General features: G+C 37.2%; 1 pseudogene; it reads right to left on the bottom strand.

Moving 5' to 3' along the window:
* Window positions 1–4379: 4379 nt before the first annotated feature.
* LOC102260466 lies at window positions 4380–10761 on the bottom strand (annotated as a pseudogene).
* Window positions 10762–11208: the final 447 nt, after the last annotated feature.

Here is an 11208-nt window from a genome sequence, read left to right as displayed (position 1 = left end):
ATATTTTTTATTGATTTTTTACAGAGAGGAAAGGAGAGAGATAGTTAGAAACATCGATGAGAGAGAAACATCGATCAGCTGCCTCCTGCACATCTCCTACTGGGGATGTGCCCGCAACGCAGGTACATGCCCTTGACCGGAATTGAACCTGGGACCTTCTAGTCCACTGAGCCAAACCAGTTTCGGCAGATAGTACGGGACTTTAATACCCCACTGACACCACTGGATAAATCCTCTAGACAAGAAATCAGCAAAGAAACAGCAATCTTAAATGACTCACTAGATCAGATGGACTTAATTGATATCTTCAGTACATTTCACCCCAAAGCTACAGAATATACATTCTTCTCAAGTGCACATGGGACATTTTCAAAAATAGACCACATATTGGGTCACAGGCAAAGTCTCTATCCAAATTCAAGAAGATTGAAATCATATCAAGCATCTTCTCACACCACAATAGCATAATATTAGAAACCAACTACAATCAAAACAATCAAAAAAATTCAAACCTTGGAGGCTGAATAGCATGCTGCTAAACAATGTTTGGGTTACCAAAGACATCAAAGAAGAAATTAAGAACATCCTGGAAACAAATGACAATGAAACACAGCAATCCAAATCCTGTGGGACACAGTGAAAGCAGTCCTGAGAGGGAAGTTCATAGCATTACAGGCCTACCTCAAAAAGCAAGAAAAACTGGTAATAAATTATTGAACTCTACAACTTAAAGAATTAGAAAGAGAGCAACAAGAAAAGCCCAGAGTGAGCACAAGGAAGGAGATAATAAAGATCAAAGCAGAAATAAATGAAATAGAAAGATCAATGAAACCAAGAGCTGGTTCTTTGAAAGGATAAACAAGATTGATGAACCTCTAGCCAGGCTCACCAAGCAGCAAAGAGAGAGGACCCAAATAAACAAAATCAGAAATGAAAGAGTTGAAATAACAACAGACCCCATGGAAATACAAAAGACTGTAAAAAATACTATGAACAACTCTACTCCAACAAACTAAACAACCTAGAAGAAATGCACATATTCCTAGAAATATATGACCTTCCAAAATTCAATCAAGAAGAATCAAAAAATCTTAACAGGCAAATAAATAAGGAGGAAATTGAAGCAGTCATCAAAAAGCTTCCAGCAAACAAATGCCCAGGGCCAGAAAGCTTCACAGGAGAGTTTTATCAAACATTCAAAGAAGAACTAAAACCTATCCTTCTCAGACAATTCCAAAAAATTCAGGAGGAAGGCACACTTCCAAGCTCTTTGTATGAAGTCAGCATTACCCTAAATTCAAAACCAGATAAAGACACTACAAAGAAAGAGAATAACAGGCCAATATCCCTGATGAACATAGATGCTAAAATCCTCAACAAAATTCTATCAAATCGGATCCAGCATTACATCAGAAAGATCATACACCATGACCAAGTAGGATTTATCCCGGGGATGCAAGGATGGTACAACATCCAATAATCAATAAACGTGATACATCATATAAACAAATTGAGAGATAAAAATCACATAATCATATCAGTTGATGCAGAGAAAGCATTTGACAGTACCAACAAACCCTCTTGATAAAAACCCTCAGCAAAATGGGAATAGAGGGTCATACCTCAAAATAATAAAAGCTTTATAGGACAAACGGACAGCCAACATCATACTCAATGGACAAAAGCTAAAACAATTTCCCCTAAGAACAGGAATGAGACAGGGATGCCCACTTTCACCACTCCTGGTTGACATCGTACTGGAAATTCTATCCATAGTGATCAAAGAGAAGAAATAAAAGGCATCCAAATTGGAAAAGGAGAAGTAAAATTGTCATTATTCGCAGATGACATGATATTAGAAATAGAAAACCCTAAACACTCCTACAAAAAACTACTAGAACTAATAAATCAATTCGGCAATATAGCAGAACACAAAATTAACACCCAGAAACCTATGGCTTTTTTATACTCCAATAATGAACTCACAGAAAGAGAAACTTAAAAAAAAACATTTACCATTGCAACAAAAAATTAAGATACCTAGGAATAAGTTTAATCAAGGAAGGTAAGGACCTGTACTCAGAAAATTACAGGACTCTGAAAAGAGAGAGAGAGGAAGACATAAACAAATGGAAGAATATACCGTGTTCATGGGTTGGTAGAATCAACTTCATTAAAATGTCCATACTCCCCAAAGCAATCTATAGATTCAATGCAATCCCCATTAAAATACCAACAGCATACTTCAAAGACTAGAACAAACTCTCCAAAAATTCATCTGGAATAAAAAAAAGACCCCGAATAGCTGCAGCAATCTTGAGAAAGAACAAAGTTGGAGGGATCACAATACCAGATATCAAGCTGTACTATTATGCCACTGTTCTCAAATCTGCCTGGTACTGGCACATGAACACACATATAGTCCAATGGAACAGAACAGAGAACACAGAGATAAACCCAAGCCATTATGCTCAATTAATATTTGACAAAGGAGGCAAGAGCAAACAATGGAGTTAAGACAGCCTCTTCAATAAATGGTGTTGGTAAAATTGGACAGATACATGCAAAAAAAATGAAACTAGACCACCAACTTACACCATACACAAAAAGAAACTCAAAATGGATACAGGACTTAAACATAAGATGGGAAACCATAAAAATACTAGAGGAATCCACAGGCAACAAAATCTCAGACATATACCGAAGCAATTTCTTCACTGATACGGCTCCTAGGGCAATGGAAACTAAAGAGAAAATAAATAAATGGGACTACATCAAAATAAAAAGCTTTTGCACAGCAAAGGAAACCATCAACAAAACAACAAGAAAGCCCACTGCATGGGAGAAAATATTTGCCAATGTTATCACCAATAAGGGTTTAATCTCCAACATTCATCACTTCTAGGAATATATCCCAAGAAATCAGAAACACCAATCAGAAAGGATATATGCACCCCTATGTTCATAGCAGCACAATTCACCATAGCTAAAATTTGGAAACAGCCTACGTGCCCATCAGCAGATGGGTGGATAAGAAAACTGTGGTACATCTACACGATGGAATACTATGCTGCTGTTAAAAGGAAGGAACTTTTACCATTTGCAACAGCATGGATGGAACTGGAGAGCATTATGCCAAGTGAAATAAGCCAATTAGAGAAAGATAAATATCACATGATATCATTCATTTGTATAATATAATGAACAACATAAACTGATGAACAAAAATAGAACCCGAGTCTTAGAAGCATCAAACAGACTGTCCAACCTATGAGGGAAGACGGGGGGTGAGAGGGTAAGATATCAACCAAAGGACTTGTATGCATGATATGAGCATAACCAATGGACACAGACGGGGGAGGGGGGAGGGCATGTGCTGGGGAGTGGGGGCGGCCAGGGAGAGGTCAATGGGGGAGAAATGAGACTTATGTAATACTTTAAACAATAAAGAATTTAAATTTAAAAAACAACCAGAAATCAAGATAATCGGATCTCCCAAAGCCAGATGGAATTAATCAATTACAATTTTCCTCTTGATTCTATTTCATCCATATAAGCAGAAATTTCTCCGGAAAAATTTTGTGTAATAAAGAATGACTCAGGGCTCATGATTCCTTTTTTAAAAATCTTCACCTGAGGATATTTTTCCATTGATTTTTCAGAGAGAATGGAAGGGATGGACAGAGGGGGGGGAGAAGGAGAAGAAGAGGGAGAGAGAGAGAGAGGAGAAGGAGAAGAAGAGGGAGAGAGAGAGAGAGAGAGAGAGAGAGAGAGAGAGAGAGAGAGAGAAAGAGAGAGAGAGAGAGAGAGAGACACACATCCTAGCCCTAACCAACGCAGGGGTGCAAACCTGCAAACCAGCAACCCAGGTACATGCCCTAGACTAGGAATCAAACTCGAGCCTCTTTGGTTCACAGGGCAATGCTGTAACTACTGGGAAACACTGGCTAGGGCTCTTCTTTTTAAATGAAGGTTGTTCATTTTTTAATCATCACCCAAGGATATGTTTTTTAAATTGATCTTAGGAGAAGTGCGGGGGGGGGAGGACAGAGAGATAGAGATAGAGATAGAGATAGAGATAGAGATAGAGATAGAGACATAGATAGAGATAGAGACAGAGATAGAGAGAAACTCTAACTGATTGCCACCTCCCAACTGGGGATCCAACACACAACCTGGGTTTTTGCTCTGACACAGAATCTGAACCCATCACCTTTTGGTGTACAGGATGTCGCACATCAGTCAGGGCTAAATACTGGTTGATGTGAGGTTTTATTTGCTAAGAAATAATTTAATTCAAGCTCATCTACAAAGTCCTAAATAAATGGACTATTCAAGGTGGATTAGATCTCAATGTAAACACCCTGACTTGATAGGCATTAGTTATAGGCTTCCAAGTTCCCATTCTTTAAACCAGTAAAAGAAAGAAAATCCAGACTCTCTGTTTAGCTTCCACATTATTAGTAAACTCTTTGGTGGCTTTCTGCAATTGAGGCTGGGGTGGGCCCATTGGAAAACCAGACACCAGAGTCATGATGACTTTGATCTGTGACATTCTAAAACCTAGTTTGACCACACAGTATATAAATTCCAGAATTAAAAACTGATAATTCAAGGCTGAAGAGAAATCCTTCTGTTTAAAAGCCTCCAAAATCTGGTTTGCCCTAGGTAGTTATAGGTACTGTACTCTGTTCCAGGCACTCTCAGCAGTTGCCCACCACCCCCAAAAGGAAAGCAAACTGTCACTGGGAATTCTGATCACCACACTGCCCAAAGTCTAAGAGATCTGTGTCACTAAATTTCAGCCCTGGGAAGGTGGGGATCTTCTGAATCCCATCCAACAACTCCTCAGCACAAATTGCTCAAAACAATGAATGCCTCATTAATCTGCCAACAGTTATGTCTATTTTATTTGGTATATTTTCTTAAATCTCTACCCCTGATGGATAGTTTTTTTTTTATTAACAAGTTTTATGCATGGTTTTGTACTCCACTTTTAACTTTTAACCTCTTATTGTGAGCATATCTTTAAGTCAATAAATTTTGTTGAAAGCATTTTCATGGTTGCATGCCATTCAACTGTGCCATAATTCATTTAACTGGTCCCTTATTACTGGCATTTTTCTCCTTTCAGTTCTTGCTATAACAAAATCAATTATAAATAATTCTATCGCAAATCCATTTGACTATTTTTTGACTGATTATTTCCTTGTTATAAATTCCTACTAGAATTATTGTTTTAAATAAATGCACATGCATGTTTAAAGCCCTTGACACATATTGTCAAATATAACAGACTAGTAGCCCTGCACACAAATCTGTGCGCCAGTAGTTTTCCAGTAGCTCGCTGCCGCCCTCTAGTAGCTCTCTGCCCACTGCTCCGCCCTCCTGTACTTATATGCATACTAGTAGCCCTGCACACAAATCCGTGCTGCCACCCTCCTGTAGCTCCCCCCGCCCCCCCTTATAGCTTGTTGCCCTGTCCTCTCCTGTAGCTCTCTGCCTCCAGCTTGCTTGCTGCCTTGCCCAGTCCTGTAGCTCTCCGCTGCCCACTTGTAGGTCACTGCCCCACCCTCCTGCTGATCCATGATCCAGTAGTTACATGGTCAGTCATTATGCTTCACAGCATAACGACCATTTGCATATTACATCTTTATTATATAGGATTCTTGATTGCATCTATATATCAGTCATAACTGACTTTAACATACTTAAAAAATATCTTTATTGTTGAAAGTATTATATATGTTTTCTTTTTCCCACATTGAACTCTCCCAGTCTGCTCCTGCCTCTGTGTCCATCGGTTATGCTTATATGCATGCATATAACTCTTTTGGTTGATCTCTTACTCTCCCTCCCACCCTCCTCTGCCTTCCCTCTGAGGTTTGATGGTCTGTTTGATGCTTCTATGTCTCTGGATCTATTTTGTTCATCAGTTTATTTTGTTCATTAAATTCCACACATGAGTGAGATCATGTGATACTTGTCTTTCTCTGACTGGCTTGTTTCACTTGGCATAATATTCTACAGGTCCCTCCATGCTGTTTCAAAATTCAAGAGATCCTTCTTTTTTACTGCTGTATAGTATTCCATGGTGTAACTGTACCACTGATTTTTTTTATCCACTCATTTACTGATGGGCACCTGGGCTGCTTCCAGATCTTAGCTATTGTAAACTGTGCTGCTTTTAACATAGAGGTGTGTACATTCTTTTTGATTAGCGTCTTGAGTTTCTTAGAATATATTACTAGAAATGGAATCACTGGGTCAAATAGAAATTCCATATTTAATTTTTTGAGGAAACTCCATACTGTTTTCCATAATGACTGTGCCAGTCTGCATTCCCACAAGCAGTGTACTAGGGTTCCCTTTTCTCCGCATCTTCACCAGCACTTGTCATTTGTTGATTGTAGCCATTCTGACAGGTGTGAAGTGGTACCTCATTATTGTTTTAGTATCTATTTAGGTCCTTTGCACATTTTTAAATTGGGTTGCTTGTCTTCTTTTTGTTAAGTTGTTTGAGTTATTTATATATTTTAAATATTAACACTTTATCAGATGTATCATTGGCATATATGTTCTCCCATACAGTGGGCTCCCTTTTCATTGTGTTGATGGTTTCTTTTGCTTGCAAAAGTTTTTTATTTTGATGTAGTCCCATTTGTTTATTTTCTCCATATTTTTCCTTGCCCTAGGAGATGTATCTGCAAACATATTGCTATGAGAGATGTCTGATATTTTGCTGCTTGTGGTTTCTCCTAGGACTTTTATGGTTTCATGACTTACATTTATGTATTTCATCCATTTTGAGTTTATTCTTGTGTATGTTTTAAGTTGGTGGTCTAGTTTTTTTTTTGCACTTATCTCTCCAATTTTCCCAGCACCATTTGTTGAAGAGACTCTCTTGACTCTATTGTATGCTCTTGCCTCCTTTGTCAAGTATTAATTCAGCATAATGTCTTGGGTCGATTTCTGGGGTCTCTGTTCTTTTATATTAATCTATATGCCTATTCTTGTGCCAGTACCAGGCTGTTTCAATTATGGTGGCTTTGTAGTATCACTTGATATCTGGTATTATGGTCCCTACAACTTTATTCTTCTTTCTCAAGATTCCAGCTGTTATACGGGATCATTTTTGGTTCCATATAGATTTTTGGAATATTTTTTCTATATCTGTGAAATATGCTCTTGGTATTTTAATAGGGATTGCATTCGAATCTATAGAGTGCTTTGGGTAGTATAGAAATTGTAATGATGTTAATTCTACCAATCCAATAACATGTTTATATCTTCAACTTGTTTATATCTTCCTCTATCTCTTTTTTCCTCATCCTATAGTTTTCTGAGCACAAGTCTTTTACCTTTTTGGTTAAGTTTATTCCTAAGTATCTTAATGTTTTTGTTGCAATGGTAAATGGGATTTTTTTAAGTTTCTCTTTCTGAGAATTCATAATTGGTATATAAAAATGCCATTGATTTCTGGGTGTTAATTTTATATCCTGCTACATTCCCAAATTCCTTTATTAAATCTAGTAGTTTTTTTTTTTTTTTCGTGGAGTCTTTAGGGTTTTCTATGTACAATATTATGTCATCTGTGAATAATGACACTTTTACTTCCTCCTTTCCAATTTGGATGCCTTTATGTTTTATTCTTGTCTGATCACTGTGCTAGGACTTCCAGTATTATGTTGAATAAGAGTGGTTAATGTGGACATCCCTATCTTGTTCCTGTTCTTAGGGGAAATGATTTTAGTTTTTGCCCATTGAGTATGATGTTGGCTGTAGGTTTGTCATTTAAGACTTTTTAGTATGTTCAGTCATGATCCCTCTATTCCCACTTTGCTGAGGGTTTTTATCAAAAATAGGTGTTGGATTTTGTCTAATGCTTTTTCTGCATCTATTGATACAATAATGTGATTTTTGTCTTTCAATTTGTCTCTTTGGCCTCGATCAGAAGGACTTGCTTCCCTCCCCCCATGAGCATCATAGGGGAGTGAGTCTTTAAATTGATTCTAACCAATACCAGAGATATCTTTTTTATATGACCATTGAATACAAAATAGATTAACATTATCTTAAATGACATGTTTTCTTCTTTATTTAAAGATTATGTTTGGGGAATAAGGGAAGGATTGGGCCTCAACCTTACCAGCTCAGAAGGGGATTGATAACCTCAGGAGACCTGAGGTGGGACTGGATAGAATCTTTAGCAATATATGGCTATCAGAAAGGAGGACATTCAGGACAGGCTGAGGGAATTCTGCCTACGAGAAGGATTGTGCATGGAGGTAACATTTGCAGGTACATTCTATTTTGTGAGATTGGCATCTTGAATAAGAAATAGAGGTAAAAATAACTTTGAGCACTTAGTCTCTTTCAGCTTGGAAACAGAATTTAAAATACTACACATTTTAAGCTGTTAGGATTTTCCCTATGTAATGCCTTGTAACAACACTTTAAGGCACACAAATTAAGTACTATTGTCCACACTTTACAAAAAATAACAACAACAACAGTGTATATTTACTAAGTGCATACTACAGGACAAGCATTTTCATGTTATTATCCTTAATGCTTGAAAGAACCCTATGAAATTGGTACCACATTGCATATATAAGGACAATGAAAAACAACAACTTAAAATAACTTTTAAAATCACAAATTTAGTAAGTGGCAGAAAAGGGATTCAAACATGCTTGTCTCCAGAGAAATCTAAGAGTGATTAATTGCCTTATTTAAAGTCCCCTCAGAGACTTTAAAGTAGTTGAATTGGAACCCATGCTCAGGTCTCAATGTTCAGTGATCTTTCCAGTACCCCAACATTCCACTGTAGCCACTTGGATGCATTTGACAATGTCAGTCCTCATTTGAAGTGCCCAACCCTGTTAAGAGTCCCTCAAGCATAAACTAAGTTTGCTTACAAACATAATGGCAAATCATTGGCTTTATTCCCCGACATCTGTATATGCCACTGTGTGTGCTTGTACCTGTGGGGCCCTGTAAATTCCCACAGGCACCTGTTTGCCAATGAGTAGGTGGAGGAACTAAGAGATAAAATAACCTGTCCAAGGTGACATAACTGGTAATGAAAGTAGAAATAATAATATCCTTCTCCCAGAGTTGTTGAGAGCATTATATGCATGTTTGAAATGCCTTTTACAAAGTAAGCATTTGGCAAATATTAGTAAATATTAATGATGATGATGATGATGATGATGATGATGATTATCCTGTTACTATAATAGGTTAATCAGTTCTTCTGCTTCATTAATCCCTGTGTCCTCAAATAAGTACCATTAAAGTCATTCCTTGTTTTACTGGATCAAATAATGCCTGACAGATTTGTAAATATTGATTTTACTGTGTATGAAGAATGCTTCTTAGGTAATTGCTGGTCAGCTAAGAGAAGCTGGCTAACCCTGAGATCCTCAGATTTGTACCAAAAGTACAGAGGCTTTTAAACAGGCATTATTTTAAATGTGTCCACCTCACACATATCTTTGATAAGCAGAGGCACTTCTACTTTTACACACTATGCTTGAACAAGAATCTACTTCAACACGATAGGAAGCAACAAGCTACCCAATCCCTGCTGTTTCAAGTGTTGAATGGCAAAATTCTGTGGCAATCTAGGGAACTTCTCTCTACAGAATGTGCTGACACAGTTGCATGGAATTAAATGGGACCTCATAACTAGTGTATTTCATCACCAGCATGATTTATTTATCATTGCTCGACTGTATAAATGGGCAGTTTTCCTTCCAGGTGAAAGGGCACTCTAGTAACTGAACTATAATTTTCCAGGGAGAATTACTGGGCCTATTTTAAAGAAAGAGGTCATTTTAGCTGAGAAAAATTAATAGTTTCCTGGTATGTACCAATAAAATATATGGTGTATATATTCTAGCTTGATTTTTTATATGACCAGTGAATGCAAATAGTGAGACTCTAGGCTAGTCCTCCATTATCAAAGCCATACATTCTAGTGAAACTAGAATCAGACATGGCTCTGGGTTGGAGTTTTGGCTATAATTGTACTGGGAATCACATCACTGCCATGTGCAGTAACCTTCTCACTGGGAAATGAGAAAACAGAGCAAGTCATGCCCCTCAAAGAAACATACTGAAGAATAGGTGTATGTCATTAGTCCCTCCTCAAAACTGTGTGCTGTGTATTGAAATGGCCAGGGCCAGCCATTGTCCTAAGAACAGGGAAGAGAGTATGGCAGTATAAACTAATTCCTGCTACCAAAAATAAAATAAAATATAAAATAAATTTGTTAATGAAAAACTTGGAGTTTACTAATTGTCAATTATATGAAAGATTTGAGCACCTAAAATATGCTAGGATATTGTAGTAGATGTTTTACTAACAGTATTGCCAAACTTCAAAGCAATCATGTGGGATAGGTACTATTATTCTCATAAACATTTTACAGATTAGGAAACCAAAGTGAAGAAAAATTAAATAATTTTCCAGAGGCAGATGGTATGAGGCAAAGCTGAGATTGAATTCCAGAATCTATGTTCTTAACCACTAAGGCCAGTTTTTCATCAGCATAAAACACAGGTGCATTGCTATGGACACTAGATCAATACAGAAATTTTACAATGTATTCATGAGCATACTTGTGTACCATTCTGTGTGGACCACTTCATTTAAAAACAAACAAACATAGGAGCCTTAAAAGATAAATAATGTTACCATCACCACCATACAGATAGGGAAACTGAGGCACAACATAACTTACCCAAGGTCATCTAACTTGTATGGTACAGAGCTGAGACTCAAACTCCAGTTTTTCTGGTTCTAAAACACAAGCCTGCAAGGAAGCTATAAAGATGAATAAAACAGAGTCCATTTTTCACTTATTGTATTCTAATAAGTGAGGAAAGCATATTGGACATGAATCACTAGAATTCAAAATCCAATGTAATAAGTAACATGTGAGTAATGAAAAAGAAGGAAGATAATGGGGTGAGAAGATAAAGGGGAGGAGGAGGAAGGAGGAAAGGAAAATGAGAAAGGAGAAAGAAAAATAATACTGTAGAAGAGAGAAATACCATTTCTCTTCATAAATAGCTCCATGGAAAAGGAGGAATTAAGTGCATCCTTAAGGGATGGAAAAGACTTGAATAGATAGAACCTCCTTTTATTTAGGGCCTGCTATATGCAAGGCAATGCAGTAGGTTCTTTACATCCATTAA

Source organism: Myotis brandtii, unplaced genomic scaffold, assembly GCF_000412655.1.
Source record: "Myotis brandtii unplaced genomic scaffold, ASM41265v1 scaffold654, whole genome shotgun sequence".
NCBI lineage: Eukaryota > Metazoa > Chordata > Mammalia > Chiroptera > Vespertilionidae > Myotis > Myotis brandtii.
The sequence above is the reverse complement of the archived record's forward strand: the minus strand, read 5'-3'. Positions and strand labels throughout refer to the sequence as shown.